General features: G+C 38.0%; 1 long non-coding RNA gene across 7 annotated transcripts in view; it reads right to left on the bottom strand.

Annotated features, from left to right (window-relative positions):
• LOC147599956 (uncharacterized) overlaps positions 1 to 18952 on the bottom strand; it is a 502172-nt gene that overhangs the window by 315926 nt on the left and 167294 nt on the right. For 4 of the 7 annotated variants that reach the window (XR_015259213.1, XR_015259210.1, XR_015259212.1 and 1 more), the window contains exon 7: positions 3125 to 3249. This is a non-coding gene — a long non-coding RNA (uncharacterized LOC147599956). Of the gene's footprint in view, positions 1 to 3124; positions 3250 to 12113; positions 12180 to 18952 lie in introns of those variants that run through there. The other 3 variants (XR_015259207.1, XR_015259208.1, XR_015259209.1) reach the window with 1 other exon arrangement.

Here is an 18952-nt window from a genome sequence, read left to right as displayed (position 1 = left end):
GTAACAAATCTGCGCTGATCAGTCTGTGAAACCATGTTAAGGTAACTTATGTGCAAAATTGGACTGATGCTGTATTTACAGCTAAAATTCACTAAAGCACAAGAAAATAAATGACATTCCAACTTGACATGCATTCCTACTAATTATCTTGAATCAGGGTGGGGGAACTTCAGTTAGTACTCAATACATCATGAGTCTCTTCTCAAGTCCTGGACTCTTCCTGCGTTAATGTTAATTTAACATTGAGAATAAAGTAAGACCTTTAATGTTTAAACAAAACAGTTAAAATTTATATAGAAAAGTTATGTTTCTGATAGTAAGTCAGTATTAATGCACAATGAAAATTGCTTTTTGAGTATTTGATACTGGGCTCTGATACTGCTAACGTCACTAAAAATGTCATTTTTAAACCACCTGAAGTAGCCTTTACAATAACAGTTTAAATAAACTTACAATGTGTTTACAGGTTTAACTAGGATCCAGACATGAGATTTTAAATGATACAGATATTGTCTGAGTGGAGGCTTAAAGAACAGTTGCACTGAAGCCAACTTAAAGGATCCAACTCTTTAACGGGGAGTTAGTTAACTTGTGTCACGTTATATTGCAATCTGCCATGTAGATATCTCTTATATGTCCATTACCAGCAGCCAATGTAATCACTCATCACTGGTGGCCCAGTGCCAAACCTTTTTGCTATGGTTCTTGAATTTCTGCTCACCAAGCCACGGAGAAGAATCCTTGCTACTACTTCACTACGCACAGTGAATACCTTTGTCTTCCAGATACCCTGCCTGTTACGTATCTCCTACAAATCATCTGTACAACCACTACAGAATACTTCTGGGTGCTGACGGAGTATTAAAAGGGACTTGCTGGAAGAAATCAGACACAGAATCAACAAGAAAAAAAAGGGTCAGGAAAATGCAGATAAATGCTTTAATGTAAAGGATGTGAGGAAAAATAAGGTAACAGGAGTGAGAACGTGCAGAAAAGAAGTGAATGGGATGACAGCAGAAGGGCATAAAATGAACAAGGAGAGAGGTTAGTGAAAGAAAAAAATCTGTATTTGGGCCTGCACACCCCACAGCTGAGTTTGGCTACTCCTGAAGCCAACAGCTCTAGCGATGAAGGGACAATCAAACCCCTGCCTGAGCCAAGAAAATGTTTACAAGGACCAGTAAGTGTTGAGAGTCCCTTCCACACATGAACAGAGTCTCTCCTTCTGCTGGAAAGATGGAAGGTTTCCCTGAGGGGTGGGGGGAAAAGAAGATGCCTCCTACCACCAGAAAGCAGAAGAAAGGCAGAGGAGTCTCACTATGCAAACACCTCCCCCAGCTCACTTGGCTACGAGATTGCTAGGAGGTGAGCAATCAAAGCACGTACTGTAACTACAACACTTCCAACACCATGTCAATGAAAAACATTATACCAGCTCCTGTCATGCGTGCCTGTATTACAGCGAAATGGTACTCTTTTTCAGTTGTATACTACCTTTAAAGAAACAGGTGATGTTTACTTGTTAACACTGAAGCTAAAACCAATCTCTTTTGCAAATTAAAAACTCTCACAAAAAGTCTGATTCTTTTTCTTATTCAGTACAGTGCATTAGCAATCATTTAAAAACTACAGACTTAAAGCAGTATTGCTGATCAAATATAATATATTGCATTAGAAATAAATTCCATATTAAAATGGGACTTTTACTACAGAATTACATTTTAAACTTTTTTTCCAAATAAATTACGGAAACTTTTGCACTATGAAAGCTCTCAGGCAAAATTAATGGTTTTGTTTTGCAAATTAATTTAGATATTAAAAAATTATATTTTCAACCAAGATCTCAGTTACTCAGATTAAATATTAACCAAAAGCTGTCTTCTGCTTAAATAGAATTTAGCCTTTGAAGTGTTTTTATTAATCTCTTCTGATGTAGGTGCTTGAAATTCTATGAAAGTGCTGCTGCTACCAGTTCTGTGCATCACTTACTGTAATTTATTTTCAGAACATAATTCTATTTATAAATGAAAATCCTATTAAAAGAAGACAAGAAAAATTAGTCCTAGACTTTGCATTGGTAGAGTAGAAACAAAATGAGCGGCCTAACCTGAAGTGACATTTACAAATTACCTGTTAATTTAAACTGGGTTGAAGGATGACAGAGTTTAGTCAGACTGACAGGAAGTACCGGAGGAATGACAGTTGGGCCTGTAGTGGCCATAAAGCTCCCATAGCAAGCACATTTATCTGCCTTCTCTGGGAAAAGCTTCCCTTGTAGTAAATAATGTATTTGTAAAAATATTTACTTCATGGCAGCCCAGTGAGTGAACATTTTATCGACCTGAACCACCCCCCTGCCCCAATCCCTTTTTTTTTATTCTTATTTTCAGTAGGGATAAGAATTTCTTTAAGATGGCCACCTGCCTTTAGTCACATGGTTGATTCATCACCACCCCCCTAAAGCTAAACCACATGATTTTCTTAATGAAAATGAGACAAGAAGTGACAATGCTTGTATCCTTTAGTTGCTTCAGGATAACATTCATGCCCTAAGACCGCTTCCTTTGTTCGCTAGACATTCTTTGAATGGACACGATTGCATATCAAGGCCATGTAGACCAAATATTTATAAAGATAATAATAGCTGCTCTCACTCAGCTTATAAATAGTACGGAGAAGACTCAAAACCAAGTGCTAAGAGTCTCGTTATTTATTCACTTTTGAAAACCAAAATGGTGTTTGAAGGAAGAGGCTCAACTGTCTTACACTTTAACTTTCAACACCTCCCAAGTGTCCAAACTTTTATAAAATACTTTTATAAAATATTCAAGCTATAAATGGAATATTTGAGAGTCTTAAAATAATCTAATGACAACTATTTAGGAATCTATCCCTCTTATGACAATCAGTAAAGCAGCATATCACATAGCATATCATGTAGCTCTTTTCTGCAGGGGAGCACCACACGCATGAGGAGAGAAACACAGACTATAGTTAGCTCACTCAGCCCACATACAAGATGTTTTTCCCCATGCTTAACAAAACTTGCTTTAATATTTTTAAACAGCAAGCTGTATTTTATATACACATGTAAATTACTGAACATAAATTTAAAATGTCATACCTTGGTTTAGGGATTTCAAAAAGCATATGCTTATCTCATTCGCCAGGCACCCACGGCCCAGGCAGCCACGGTCTGTCTCCCCCTCCCATCTCAGCCACACTGCCTCATGCCGTCCACAGACCATGCTGCAACACAGGAATTGGTGCAAATCATACACACTCTGCTTGCTCTTGGGGTACATAACCTGTGCTGATATAACGCAGTTGGGTATATAAACGTACCTATCCATTCTCAAAACAAATTTTGTATAAATTCCTCTGTCCCCATGAACATCATGTACTTATAGGCACAAAAGAAATGGTACTTGGAGACTGTGTTTATGTTCCAGAGCAAAGGCATGAATTCCTATAATCTATTTCAGCAAAATTCAGAAGTCCATGTTGTTGTGGTTTTGTTTAGTGAGGGGGGGCCTAAGGTGGTAGCTTCTGTAGGAAACTGCTAGAAGTCGCTCCCCTTTGTTCAGTGGACTTGGCCGGGCCTAGGGCGGACATGCTGCTCGCCAAGGCCTAGCCGACTGGTTGCAGAATGTTCCATGATAACGCCTCTGCGATAACGTATTTAAGAAGAGGAAAACAGAAAAAAAAAAGAGAAGAGAAGATGTGAAGAAGCTGAGCGGGGGCAGAGGCGCAGAGGGGAAGGCGCAGGCCTCATGGGCCTTGCAGGCCTCACCCTCTGGCCTCTCGCCAGGTGGCCAACTGGGCCCAACTCGGCCCGGCCCGGCTGCAAGAAGTGGAGAGGGGATGAGAAGGATCTCTCTTTTAATGCATTTCCAGAAACCTTGCTTTTGAAATTGACATTCAAAACACAAAAATGTCAATCATAACCCAGTTGGTGACACCAAAGCAAGCCAGGGTTTCTGCAGGTTGCTGTGGAAGACTTGCCAGTGGGTACCATCATTTTGCAGTAGACCTTTCAAATGTAACTAATTTCTGATTTTTAATCTAAGCACATGGCACCTGATTTTTTTTCTTTTTTAAATAATGGCTTGGCAGTGATGCAATTTTACACCTACTGTACAAAAGATTTTCCTTATTTAATAGCAGAGTATAAATTCTGGAAGCAGAAAAAGATCTTATTATTATGGAAGAATAGTAAAATAAGATCTACAGTACCATTATTTTTGAAATTAGACATTGTGCTTTAGTCAAAAGATCCAAATATAGACCATGCTCTGGCCTGCAGTATGTCATTGATGAAAAATGGTCCTCAGGTTCTACTTAAAGAGTCCAAGAGGACACAATTAATATTTTGATTTCTCTCAGGAAAAAAGAAGCTACTGGAATAGATAAAAGTTTTGAAGCTCTAGCAATAGTGAGAGGAGACTAACAGAAAAGAGTAAAATAAAAAAATGAAAACTGAGTTACTATAGTTGATGTGTTATCCATATACTTCTCCCTCACTGAAACTGGTAAGGGTTCACTCTAATCACAGAAATTATCCCACAGACCAGTGAATTATCCAACTACAGAGCAAGAAAAACCTTTTCTTCAGAGATGTCCAATACAATGAGGAGAAACACAACCACATCTCCAGTTTGACTCTGTGGTATAGAGTGCTTTCATCTGTCTTTGTGCATCTTCCATATGTCTTAGGGGAGATTGTTTTCTATTTAGATTTGGAGACAGAACTAATATACAATATTTTATTAATTCTCTCCCACACATCTTTTCCCAGAAAACTGTGTATAATTCTTTGGCCAATCACAATTATTTATCCAAGCTATTTATCCAACAAGTGTTCCTGTACTGTAAGATTGATATCCTTGCCCTCATACAGTATATCAAGGACATATGATAATGATAACGATCAATGTTATTTTAACACTGCACAAAGGCCAGGATGTCAAGGCCATTTCTTCATTAGAAAAGAGGACTATTGATTATTAACTAGAGACTGGTTAGAAAATAAGAAATTAATAGGCAGATTACCCAACTACCAATTACCTCCAAAGACTTAGTCTGGTATTTGGGATGCAAGTTAATTACATATGGTGGTGGAGGTGGACTTGTTCATCATTCAGCACCATTATTTTGATTGGATGCATTACAGAAAAGGGAATTTTGGGCTATACTTGCACCAAATGGAAAGAAATAGGTTACTCTTTAGTTTAGTAATGTCATGTCTATGCAGGCAGACTTTCAAACCATCACAAGACAAGTTCTGCAGTCTCTCAGAACCATTCCAATGAAGCGCAGCAAACAGCTAATATTCATTGTGCCTTGGGAGTCATTACGTGCTAGCCAGCGACTGAATAGCATAAAATGCTCTACTGGAGGAGTTTGGCCTCTTCCAAGTATCTGAATGCTACTCTGGCACCCCTGAAGCTCCAACCACAGGGTTCACGCCATACCTACTTACCTCACACCATCTCTGCCCAGAGAATCTCCTTTGTGTTTCTATAATCAAAAGATATAATTGCCTTCTACAGAGTCAGAAAAGGTAAAATTCACTGCTATGTGTTGGGGTTTATTCCTTGAACTGCAGAAAATTGTACTTTTCCCTCTTTTTTATATTTTTTCTTTTTTTTTTCATTACGCGTTTTTTATTGAATTTTAGAAGAGTTAATTCTGATGCCCTGGCAGGAAAAAAAAATAAAATAAGAGCTACAAGACACTTTGCAGCTCAGACTGCTGCTTCAGGAGGTCATGTCACTAGATATGAAGTAATTTACGTAGGACTCTAACCAGCATTCTGAATCTCTGATTCCTGTTCCCCCAGGGAAAATGGATGCTAGCAATGAGTCATGTGTCTGAACAATGGCAGGAGACTTTCTTTTTCTAACTTTGTTTGCTAAATAGTCAATTATCTTTGGAAAACACTCACAAATGTTTTTGAATTTTATTCCACATCCTAAAAATATCACTGTAAACCTAATGCATACAGCTAACTGTATTTTCATCAAAGTCCTTAATTTTCATATAGAATTTACGTTAGCAGAATCCTTTACCATACATACACTGTTTTCTGCCCCTCTGGTAACTGAGCATCACAGCTCTGATCATTCAGAGCAAAGGAGGCCTATGGTTTGGATGGCATCCTAAAATACTTTTTCAAGCTTTACCACAGCTATAGGACTTGAAGGAGGAACTAATTCAGACAAATGTTCATGTCCAGCCTTAGAGCTTCTGAAAATGGGTAGAAGCAGGAAAATTTTATTCCTTACAATTCTGCATCTCTTAGTGGTGAGACCTCTTGAGGAGCATTTCAGTGTTTTCAGACTGCCAAGTAGACATCAGGCAAGAACAGGAAGTTCTTACTTCCTTATTAGCATCACGCTTTGAGAGTAAAACCGATTCAGATTGTTAAATCCATTCTCTAAGTGCTATTGGGATTCTTAAAAATCACTGTTCAGTTGCAAAACCTTCACAAAGGCCCCTGAATTTTTACTGGTAGCAAGGCTGGAAACTTCTTAAACATGACCATGTGACTGACAGTCTTCAAAAATTAGACACCTATCCATCACCTCAACAAAGTTCATCAGACAGCTGCCTGCAGAGCACTGCCAACCCCACACAGAACACAGCAAGCTGCAGGTTCCATGGTGCTGCCACTCAGCCTCGTAAACCCAGCTGTTACTGTAGTACTCGGGACACACTGTCAATTCCCGTCTGATTTGGAGCAATGACTGAACTCAGGTCTCTCTCCTCCCAGGCAACGTAAGATCCTCAGAGGCAACCCTTTCTCAGTATTGCTCACTGAGGCTGCTCTACTTTGTTTAAACTGCTTCAGTACCCTTTGGGACAAAGAAAGAGCGAGGGTGTCTATAGGCTGGTGGTCAGAAATACCCCTAAGAAACACAATTATTCATTATTGCACACAAAGTTTCCCCTCCATCATTCTGACCATGCACACACAGAGCCATTTATTGGGGCCACAAGGCATAAGAACAAAGCAGGATAGGCAGCAGAAAAAACCTACCTCCCCCCAGCAAACACTTGATGGAATCACTCACAGAGCGAGGCCAGATCTTTAGAAAACACACGTGGCATCATGAGGGAAACACAGAAGAAGCAGCAACAAGAGCAAGACATCCTCGGCATAAGAAGAACAAGGCTGTCAACTGCACAACCAGAGTGGCCATCCCAACCAAAGGCAGTGACACCCTAGAGATGCACTGAAGCTTAAGGAAGGTAGATGGAAAGGATAGGGAACACTTTCCTTCACGAGCCAGAAAACCTACATGGCAGGGTTGAAATTTCACTTGTAAACTTTCTAACTCAACCAATCGTAGATGGACTGCACAAGGAAAAAGGGGCAGGGCAGGATAGGGAAGGGAAAGATGTGCAGGAAACAGGGTATCAACAATAATTGGTCCATCATTTGCCACCTTCTCTTTCTACAGATGCAGCTTTAAAAAAAAGTGCAAAAGGCCAAAGAATGCATTTCTGGGACTATACAGTAGTTTTTTAATGTACTATTCATATAAACTAAGGCTGTGATTGCCAAAACTGAAGTTTCTTTCTTTTAAAGAATTATGTGTTCTGTGTCCTATGTTCAGTTAGTGCTCGTACAAATATAACTATTGCAGTCAGCAAGAGTATTTTATTTTAACTAGTTTACTTACAGGAGGCTCAGATTTATGGGTTTGCTAATTTGAAGAATCTTTCAGTTTTTTAGCCAGATCCTTGTTGCTGCTGATAACACATGCCAGAAAGACTATGACTGTTTTATTCCCACTGGAAAATGCGAAACATTTGGGGAATGTTTCCAGCTTTGGCAATAGCTCCACACCATTATGACATTAGCCTCTACTATCATGGCCCCTTTCATTTGGTGCTTCCTACCCTGCAGGGAGAGGGGCCTGGAAGTGGCAGCGTCTGACAGAACCTGTGCTATATTAGGTGTAACCTCACCGATTCCTTCTTTACAGACTGTGAGTCATTGACATTTATGCTCAGAAAGCCCATTTACCAAATCTTTAGACAGATGACCCAGGCAAGACTGAGGTATCCATACCTAGGATCTTCAGAGCATTCTTTCAGAAGAAAATTTAGTCCTAAACCTATTGAGTTTAAATTCCACCTTGCCAGAGGTGACAAGCAAATGCTTACTTGTCCACTGCTTTCCCTTTCCTTGTGCTCATTAATCACATTTGGATACGGCTAAAATAGAAAGCAGACAGACTGAAAGCAGAGAGCAGTATTAGCACAAGTCCCCAGTCCCCTTTCCTATGGGAAAGGAATAAAATAAACATCTATTACTGACACTATTTGTATTGAGTTTTTTGTCCAGTAAAAATTTAAGATGCAAATCCTGGCATCTCCCATGAACATCAGTAAGTTTAAACTGGGAGAATTGGTTAGTGCAAGAGGGCTTGGGGTACTTATTAAAAACCCTAGGGCCCTTACTGGATAGATTCAGGCCAAGATACGCAGTCTAAGGAGCTCTACTGGCTTTGCTCTGATTAAGATAGTATCTAAGTAAATAAATATTCTCACCACCATGGGCCTTAGGGGATGAATAACTGGTCTTTTAGCCATAGTAAAGGCTCTTAGGACTATGCACTGGCCAAACACCATAACTAGAGACAGATTCAGTGCCCCTTCCCAGGACAGCTTGAAGGATTTCCTAGAGCTTCGATGAAAATGCTGAGGAAGTAGTTGTTTATATTTTCTACAGTTTTTGAAAGATAGTCGTAAAAGACTTTTATCTTTAAATGAAAATGGATAGTATGCCAAACTCATCTGGGGACCACAACTACAGAATCTCAGGAGAGTTTCTTTAGTGGGCATATTCTTCCCGGTTCAAGGCTTCTGTTCTCTGATATGGTAAGTTAATTCGCTTATCTTAAATGCTGACTGGCATACAAGATACACTAGGTACACTAGATAGAAATAAATACATAAAATTTTAGCTCCTTTAATTTTACCAGACAGATTTAATAAATGCACATAACTAATAGGTATATAATGACTTCCCTAAACTCCTTCTTGTAGATCATGCATTCTATTTCCCAGTACATCTTTTTCCCCATGAAAAATTAAATTGGAAAGTCAACAAGAGAGAAATCATATTGGGGACATTTTCAATCCATTCATTTACATTTTCACTCTTTGCAGAATGCGGATAGTGTATTTTTATGGCACATTTGGTTGCTATTCAAAACATCTTTTTTTTTTTTATTGAATACCAAAATTATTAGATGAGTAGAATCCTGTATGCATAATAAGAGCACAATTTAAAGCTGTCCCTAGGCTAATTTATGAAGCACTAAATCAATTGGAAAAGTTTTCCCATTTTCTTAAAGAGGCACAAGGTTGCTTTTTCAGCTGGTTTTGTCTGTTTTCATGGTCTGCACATTGATCATAGCCTGGTACAGTTAGCCAAATGCATATGGGAAAAGAAATATCGGAGGGATGAAACTAATGATATATGCAGTCTTTGCTGGATTGTTTTACTTCCCTTTCTAAATGAATCCCCTGTTAACTAGTGCACAAGTCATTACTGAGTAAAGTTCACAGGCACTGACCAGTGGTAAAAGAACACAATTAATGCATAGCAGCTTTGCAAACAGATGTTTGTCATTGCACTAAGACAAGGCTTGGAAGTCAATCTAGAAAAATGTTCCTCCACGTCCCTGCGAGGATGTGTAAGCACATTAAGTTAAAATAAAATATGGAAAAAATGTGCATTCCGAAGTAGGTGTTGTTGCTTCTTAACATCAGTAGGTGAAACTAATGATACTTTGTGTATACATACAGACCTCAAAGCACCTTACAAAAGCAAGCAGGTATCACTCCCATTTATACTGATAGGGAACAGAACCACACGGATGACACACATTCCCTAGATCATCCACCAACAGAGACAAAACCAAAACCCAGAGCTCTTGCCTAGATCAGCACATTTCAGGACCACATTGCCTACTCTCATTTTGCATTTTTGATAGTGCTTTAGCCTTGGCATTTCTAATTTACTTCCAGAAACATGTTCTGATGTGATATTTTATCCACAGATAATTGCTACCAATGGCAGCTGCTGGACTTTCCCAGTTCAAAAGTTCTCTGAGGGGAACTGATTTGCAGGTTACAGATTGCTCTACAGATAGCCCTGAAAAGACCTTTTGTCCTAGTTTCATGCATAAGAAGTTAGAAAGATAAATCATTGTATTAGTAGGATCTACCTGACAGTTGTGGACTGACTAACTGTACACTCATCTCAGACAAGTAACAAGCTCTTATTGGGAAAGAGGTGGAAAAGACAGCAGAAATCTGAGTTTTTTGGGGCTATTCCAAGAGTGTAGTCATTGACTGAGAAAGTAGGAGGACATTTATTGCTATGTTTTAGTTGTTTTCATGTTTGATTTAAAATCTAATCTGTTGTGCTATTACGCACTCTTATCCTGGGACTTTTAACTAGACAGATTTTGGAAATTCAAAGCTTAAACACAGGATTTGTTAAATTGGTCACAGTTACATCCTAAAATGGTAAAATGAACCTAATTTTTTCCAGCAGAAGTGCACTATGGATTCACAGAGTTAGTTCTTGATTTTATGGCCATGTTTAATGCCTCTCCTTAGCTAAAGAGAACCTAAGGATTTGCATATATGTGTTTTTGTCCTTCAGAAGGACAAATTATATTTCCTGTTCATGTAACTGGCATGAGTGCTGCATCCCCCTACATGACATAGTTTAAAGGGTATAATTAGCAAAACACAATTCTTACTTGTCTGCCACCATCTGAGGCTGAAAGGGAGAATATTCTATTCTTGTATCAGTGTTGACAATAACCAGAATAGCTTGAACTTCCTCAAATATCCTGTCCCAAGGAGCTGCCTTTCTAATGCAGGATTTTTCACATCTGTTATTTATAGGGATGAACACAAAATGCCTCTCAGAAATATCATCTGGACTTTTAACACATTTGCAGCATTTTAGGTCTATGAAACTGAGATAAACGTACAATATTTTCTTTTGGCATAGGTAACATTACTCCACTGTTATTTTTTATTTGAAAGAAGGCTGTATTTATTTTGTTGGCTAGTTCACGATGATACTCTCCTCTTCACAGATACATCACATCCATACCAAAAGCTCTTGAACCAGCTGTTTAGTACTCACTCAGAGCAATGTTTTAATTGCTCTAAAAAATCTCTTCCAAGATGCCTTGCCCTAAACCCTCCATAATCAGAACAGCCATAGAAAACCATGATATAAAAGTGCTTAACAGTGCAATATGCACTCAAGTATCTCAGCAGTATGGATCTGTATGTGTACACTCAGTTTTTTTAAGGTAGGTGTTGAAACCCTCAGGCAGCATATTTGGACTGGGTGAACAGTCAGGGTCATTGGAAGACTTTCCTAAAAAGTTATGCCTGGTTTCATCACAGGAGAAGGCAAATAGGACAGACAGAACTTATCATAGGATTTAATGGTTTTAGCATGCCATTCAAGTGACACTGAGGAGGTGTGACATCTATTCCACAGGCTGGAGTTGCAATGGGTAGTGAGAGAAATGTTCCCTTAATTCAAGGGCCACAGAGTTTACTTTACCAGTTGGAAATAACTGGGCTCTGTGAAGGTAAAAGAGAACCAACATAGATGCTTTACTTCAAGGCCCACTGAAACCCTCTTTGAGAGCATAAGCACTGCATAAGCCTCATGCTGGCCTCATTTGCATGACTGAAACTCGCTCCAAACACACCACACAAAATACTGCAGAAATTCTGTGCCCACAAGAGGAAAAAAGGACTGTTGCTAATGTTTTATTAAAGTCTCATAGTTCCGAACCAGTGTAGTGCCATTTTGTAAGTGTCGGCAATATCCTCACAAATACCTGTGAGAAGGGCCATTAACATAAAATACAAAGCCGAAACGGCCATGATGAGATATTTAAAAGTTAGACATGCACTTGCCACATTTAAAAATGTACTTCACAGATATATTTTTAAACCATGTATTTTTTAAAAAAAAAACAAGTCAATTCAATGCCTTATATTTTGAGTTTTAATTCCAATCAAGCTAATTTCTAGTCATCACAAACACATACCTGCCAGTAATGAAGGTTGTTTAATTAGGTCCAGATAAAATAGCTCCAATTCTGTTTCTGATCCACCTGTCAAAGCAAATCAGTCTTTTACATGACTTAAAAAAAAACCAAATTAGACTAGCTGATGATTTTTTGAATATTCAAGTAGACATACTGAAGATAAATCCAAACAGAACTTGTGACTGAACAAAAGCCTGGAATGTGACCCCAAAGATGAAGAGATCTTGTTCTGCCAGAAGCAGATTTCCAAGCTTTATATTTGAGGATTATGAAGTCAAGGACAGGGTGCTAAGAAGTGGCTACTGGAAAGGATAGCAGTGTCTTCCACAGCTTAGGGCAAGGTACCGTTTCAATGCTATGTAAAATGAAACACAAATAACAATGTCAAAGGTCCTACTTAAAGCCCCAAAGCCAGGTGATTTCAGAACAGACATGTACAACTCATGCCATTATAGCTCTATGGAAAAAAAATACTTTGCTGTTTGTGCTACTATTACAGGAACAAGTAGAAAATCTAGAAGGGCTGATATGGTTGAATGCTAAAAAATACTTTCTTTTTCATTGACTTACAAGATGGACTAGAAGTCTGCAGTTGTTATGGCTATACCAGATTCCATAATGTTTGGGTTTTTAAACTCTTTTCTCAAATCAACTCACGCTTGTTTCATTAGAGTCTCTCCACTCCACAGTAAGGAATTCTGCCTTGTTACATGAGGTCTGATGCACATGTCAGAACCTTATGTTGTGAAAATAACAAAGTATGAACTTGTTATGCCTACATACAACAAACAGTTTAACAAGTGCTCCTGGAAATGAGGATATAACTTGTTTTCACCCCCAGCTTATTTTGCTCAAGGTACAACAGGAATGAATTAGGATCATGAGTCAGAGGATGAGGTTTTTTTTCTTTCATTAGGTCTCAGCCTGGGAACACCTATGTATTGACTTGGTTGCCAATTTAGGAGCAGACTTCCCCCAGTGATTCATACTCACTTACCCTGCCTAGAATACATGCCATTCTTTCTAGTGCTGGATGCCCTGTCTAGATCTGTGAGAAGCAGCTGCAGCTTTAGGCCAGCTGGCTGTTAAAAATTGTTATGTTTTAAACTAAGCATTTGTCCACAATTAGTTCATGATGTTGCATATACCTATATGTTTGATATTAATTAGCCACCATTTCCAAAAGACTTTCAGATTCTTGTCTTTCATACATCTTTGTCACCTCCACCACACTTAAACTGGATTGCATTCAGCTATTCCATGTATGTACTTTTTTTGCCTCTGGGTCAGAAGCAGATGATACTTATTTCAAATGCAGATGCTGCACTGTTTCAGAATATAACGTATACTACTGCTGATTGAGCCCGCAGAAACTCATTACAACTTTATGCAGTATAATTAATATTTAATAATGATTGGGACAAAATATCTTGCTTTGTTAGGTTCCTCCTTCTCAAGTGAATACACTGTTAGCATTATCCATTGTGAGCCCATAGAAAGGTTCTCTTGACCTCTGCTCAATATATTCCACATATAAATTGGTGGCAACATATGGCAAAAATGCTGAAGACTACAAAATATACAAACCTAGATTTTTGCTTCCTTTTTATAACAAATGAATCCTGTATTGCATGATCATCACTGTTTCCAAGACCTGAAATCTGGGTTAGAGGTGTTAAGGATGCTGACAGAAGTTGGCCAGTGATTACTGCCACTCACACTTTGCTCCGTGACAGGTGCCCTCAGACTATCAGCTATATGACCTAGAAAGGTTTTTTTCCATAAGGAGCAATGAAGATTTCATGGGGTGGCACTAACACTACTGACATTTAACCAGTCTAAACTGGTAGATACAAGTAGCATGTTTGTTTAACTGAGCTCTGTTTACTACAAAACCCCCTAGCCTTTCAACGGTATTCAGGATTTTGCTAACCTGTCCTTTCTCCCAAGTCAGCAAGCCGCTCATAGCAGCACCTGCTCCTGTGTGGGTCACAGACTGGCTACAGAGTCTGCCTTTTTAGGTGTTTTGAGTCATTTGCTGGTGTTAGGATGATGCAGTTACTTGCTTACACCATCAGCACTGGGTTCTCCACCTCTTTGGGATGTTGTGTGATCCAACTAATTTTTATTTCATCTCTCACCTAGCCTTAGTATTTCTGGCACAATGCTTTGCCAATTATATACCCTCCATTAGCACAAAACTCACTCGGCTTGTCAGTCCTTATCTGTGTTTTAAAAGGGAGGAAAAAACAGGACTGTCTTACATCACACGCCTACCTCTCCAGCGTGCCTGTAAAACATGCTTTTAACAAGCCAGTAAGTATTGTACCTTTTTCCCCAACTACAGAGAGCAGGGAGGTGAGGCCCTTCTCTGCGTAAAACGGCACACACATTTTGTAGATCTCATGTTCTAATGCTATTAGCACAAAAGATTGAATTAAATAGAGAAAGGTTAATGAAAGGTTTCAGTCATGATTGCAGTGACCATGATGAAGCAAAGGGGCAAGAGAAATGGCAGCTTTAACAATTAGACTCCCTCAACACATCCCTTTAACACTACTGGCATAGCAGGGAAATGCCACAGTTAATCAGATCACGCTTATTGCTAACACTCGCTACCAAGAAGTTGTTGTGACTCCCCTGTTGGGATGTTCTACAAGTTGATCATGTTCTTTATTAATGCCAAATAAAGGCAGCGTATTTTAGATGCCACATAAATTAGTATCCTTAATTGTTTATAAATATAGGAGCTGTTTACATATTTTTCACTCTGATATTTTAAAATGGCGTTATAAACACACAAAGTACAATCAAATCCCTATTTCCCTGTACATCTCAGTTCTACCACGAAACAGGAGGCTACAAGCACCCAGCAGCCATGTTGTACCGTACAGAAGTTTCCAATATATGCTGGAAGTACTTCGCTTGCCTCACTAAATGCCAAAAGCAAGTCTGGCACTACATCAGAGTCAGTCACATCTTCCTGCTTCAAGTATTTATTTCTCTGACTCTATTAAGTTGCAAGCAAACATCTGAGTAGTTGAACCTCCTGCAGGGTCTCATCACATTTTAGGGTTGGCCCTTTCTGCATATCAGTAAAATTCAATTGCAAAATATTTATAATGCTAGCACATCACAGGAATAAATTATCCTGTAAAGAGCCCACTTCTTGCTGTAGTATGCTCTGATGTCCTTACTTTCCATCAAAGGAAACTAAGACGCTTGCAGAAGGAGAAAAACAATATTGGCCAGCAATAACAGCATCAGGTCTGGACGTACAAGACCCCAGTTCAAGTCACTGTTTCCTCTGTGCCTTTAGCAAGTGAGTGAGATTATTTCTATAGAACAGAGTTAAGAGCACTTACAACCACAACTCCAAGGTATTTCAGAGTTAAACAGCTAAAAGATTTTGGCACATTTAGCTATTTTAGTAACAGAATCACCCTGAAGTATAGAACTCCTTCAGGTTAAACTGAAGCTAACAAAAAGACATATGAAATAAGAAACATCTTCCACAACTTGATTCACCACCCATCTTAAAAATTTATTTTACCAATATCATTTACATGTCATATCAATATTCTGAAAACTAAGATACAAGCACAATGTGTCAAGGAGGAGAAAATGTGTTCCCAGTAGCAGTAGATGGGTAAGTCACATTTTGGGTGGAGACTGGTAAACTACAGTAAGGCTCTGGTAGGCATAGGAGCAAAGCTTATGATGGGATTCCCACCATCCATGTGAGGTTACCTCCTCACAGCAGAGATGCAGTGTAATATGCTCCTGCACATAACGGCAGCCTCACACTCCTTATGAGTCTGAAAATACTCTAGAATACACACTATGGCAGCTGGGAGGGCATATATCCCAACACTGGAGCAGGAGCCTCCAAAAGAGGGGCAGAGTGCAGTATCCTAAACCACTGCAACTCAAATCTACCAGAACACATTTACCAGAACCCTACATGAACAAAAGTGGGAATAGGAATAGGATAAACAGGAATAGGACTAGGAAGAGGAATAATTTACATCACTTAAAGGAGTAATGCCTGATACTTTTGCTAGTCTGTCCTTTTGCTAGTCTGTCCTTCGTATAGTGGATTTTTTGTGGCTTCTACGATTTTACAGATAGTAACTTGAGGAAATAGATTATAGAAAGGTTAATGAAAGGTTTTAGTCATAATTACAATGACCGTGACCTAACAGAAGGCCAAGGAACCTTGCAATTAAAAAAAGAATAGCAAACTTTTATTTATCCAATTGCCAGAGAACAAAGAAATGCCACCATTAATTATATACCACATTGATTACTAAAAAAGTTGTCATGTATCCCTTTGATGATGCAAGATGGTTGTTATGGCAATGAGATGCTACTAAAAATTCTTTGTAAGACTTAATTAGGTCATTTGTTCAATCTCATGGGGTTTTTTTTCCCCTATTCTTTTTTCTTTTCTTTCTACTTCTCTCCACTTTTTTTTTTTTTTGTTTAGCTTTTTGCTTTCTAAAAGTTAGTAAGAATTTTTTTAAATTATTTGAGGACTACCACTATTTATGTAAGTTATACTAGATATCTTCCTCTGCTTTGGATGTCAAATGCAATAACCACTTGAACAATGCCAATACTACCTCTCTACAACCTTCAAAGTTATTTCTGTTATAAGTTATGTTCAAAATGCCAATCAGATACTGTATGTAGACAGGAAGCAGAAAATTCCCACTGAAACCTGTGACTTGGATCTTTCTTTACTATCCTATAACATAGAGCAGAATCCTTCGCTTTGTTCATAAAAACATGCACAGATAAAATAAACGTATGTAATGTCTGCTGAATATTCTCTACTATGCATGAAGTTAAAATTAACTTCTTGTTTTAATTGCTTATCAGTTCCACAAGCATAATTCCCATGATTTAACTGGCTTTCTTAGGGATCTGCTACCTTTCCATATAGAACTTCACATTTTTATGAATTTTTACTGTTTAAAATGTATATGTATGTAAATTATTATGCATCTGAGCCTTTCACATCAGAGGTACAGTACAAATACTAAATCAATGTGGAAAACATCATGTCTGCTGTAACTTGACTTGATTATACCTAAATATAAAAAATAAATTAGCATTTCACTCTATTTTTAGTTGTCATCATTGTATTATACTATATATTTGTTTAAAGTGTAGATTAACACCTCTCCCAATTATTTTCTATAGTTTTATGCTAATAAAGTTAAACTGAAAACAGTTTATGAGGGACTAGGAAGAGAAAGTCAGATGTCTAATACAGATATTCCTCAACTGAAGGACAAATACGCTGGAAACCTTGGAATACTGAGTTTTATCTTTTCTGAGAACAGACCTACCTATTGCAGACGGTCAATTTAGCGCAAGTTTTGCTAAAAAAGGCTGAGACAGTATAAAGCTTTCTTTTAATTTAGATTATATTTTTGCCCATGTTTTCCATAATTTATTATTGATTGCTCTTAGATTTATTACCTATATTTTACCTAACAATTTAGTATTCAAGACGTTTCAAAAATAAAGCAGCTACAAAATGCTGCAATTCAGTAAATGTGCCAAAGACCATTTTTCTTGTCCATGGACGTGATTGACACATGAATGTGACTCAGGAAGAACACATTATTAATATGAAAAAAAGTTATGACTTCTGAATTATTTTGGCTTACCTTGTAAGTAATTCCCTGGGTTATATCTGCATTGCATATTCTGATAAGTATACGTAGTCAGATTCTCTTTACACATTTCAGCTTCTTTAATAATTTTGGTAAATGCAGAAGAGGGGAAAATAAAGACATATTATTAATAAACAAGCAATTAAACAGGTTAGGGCAACAATGCAATGCTGGTCATTCAGGAACCCTGTGCTAATTTTAATTAGCTGCTTTCCCTTGCTTTCAAATGTAATTAAAGCAGCTTAGTTGTGCTCAGTGATGCAAACCACCTTATTTAATCACTAACATTATTTCCCTGAACTATTAATGATTTTCAAAATGCTTGTTTATGCAGAATTAGAACAGTAATTATCTTACCAGTTAATTTTGTACCTTCACATTTCACACCTCGCTCAAACGTCACAGCCTTTCTGTCAAAACAAAGAAATGCTTGTTCTAAATGTGCTCCTGACTGCCAAATTGAAAGCCAAGTTTTGTAACACTAATAAAGTAGCTCCCAAGTGAAACAGGTGTAGCAATTTAGACCCTTCCTGTCTCCAGCTTGCACCTACATGCTATGTCTTTTCTTTATTAGCTTTAAAATGAGAGCTTGGTGTGCAAAATAAGCTATTTAATTCAGATTTGTGGAGCAGAATATAATCTTTAATTTAAACTAGAGCAGTAAAAAAAGGCCTTTAATTTTAACTGGCATGTGCGTGTGAATTTGAATTAATAATCCAGAAAATTGAAACTGTTTTGCTGCTGTTGCTGGATAGTGACTGCTCTTCACATGCCCGTAGCTTCACTCACTCTGTTTCTCTTGCTCCCAAGCTTTGCCTAGCGCCTGTTTTATGATGTTGCTGTCTTCCAGAAAAGGAGTTCTTCAAAAAAAGAAATTGCCAGTTGATTGAATACTTGCAAAAATGTATTGTGTTGAAATAAATTCTTATGTCAGTATTAATTCAGTTTACAAAAAGAATATAACTGGTGTATTCATTACATCTACTTAAGACAAAATTTGAGTGCGTGATGAATTTAAACTTCATTAATAATGAGATTTTTTTCCTGTTATTTCTTTTAGTGTAAGTTAACAACTAGTTGTGTACTTACAATCACAGGATAAAACAGTCTTAATCATAAATAATTCTTCCTCCTGACTCTCGTAAGACAGGG

Source organism: Chlamydotis macqueenii, chromosome 8 (genome assembly GCF_036417535.1).
Source record: "Chlamydotis macqueenii isolate bChlMac1 chromosome 8, bChlMac1.mat, whole genome shotgun sequence".
Taxonomy (NCBI): Eukaryota; Metazoa; Chordata; class Aves; order Otidiformes; family Otididae; genus Chlamydotis; species Chlamydotis macqueenii.
The sequence above is the reverse complement of the archived record's forward strand: the minus strand, read 5'-3'. Positions and strand labels throughout refer to the sequence as shown.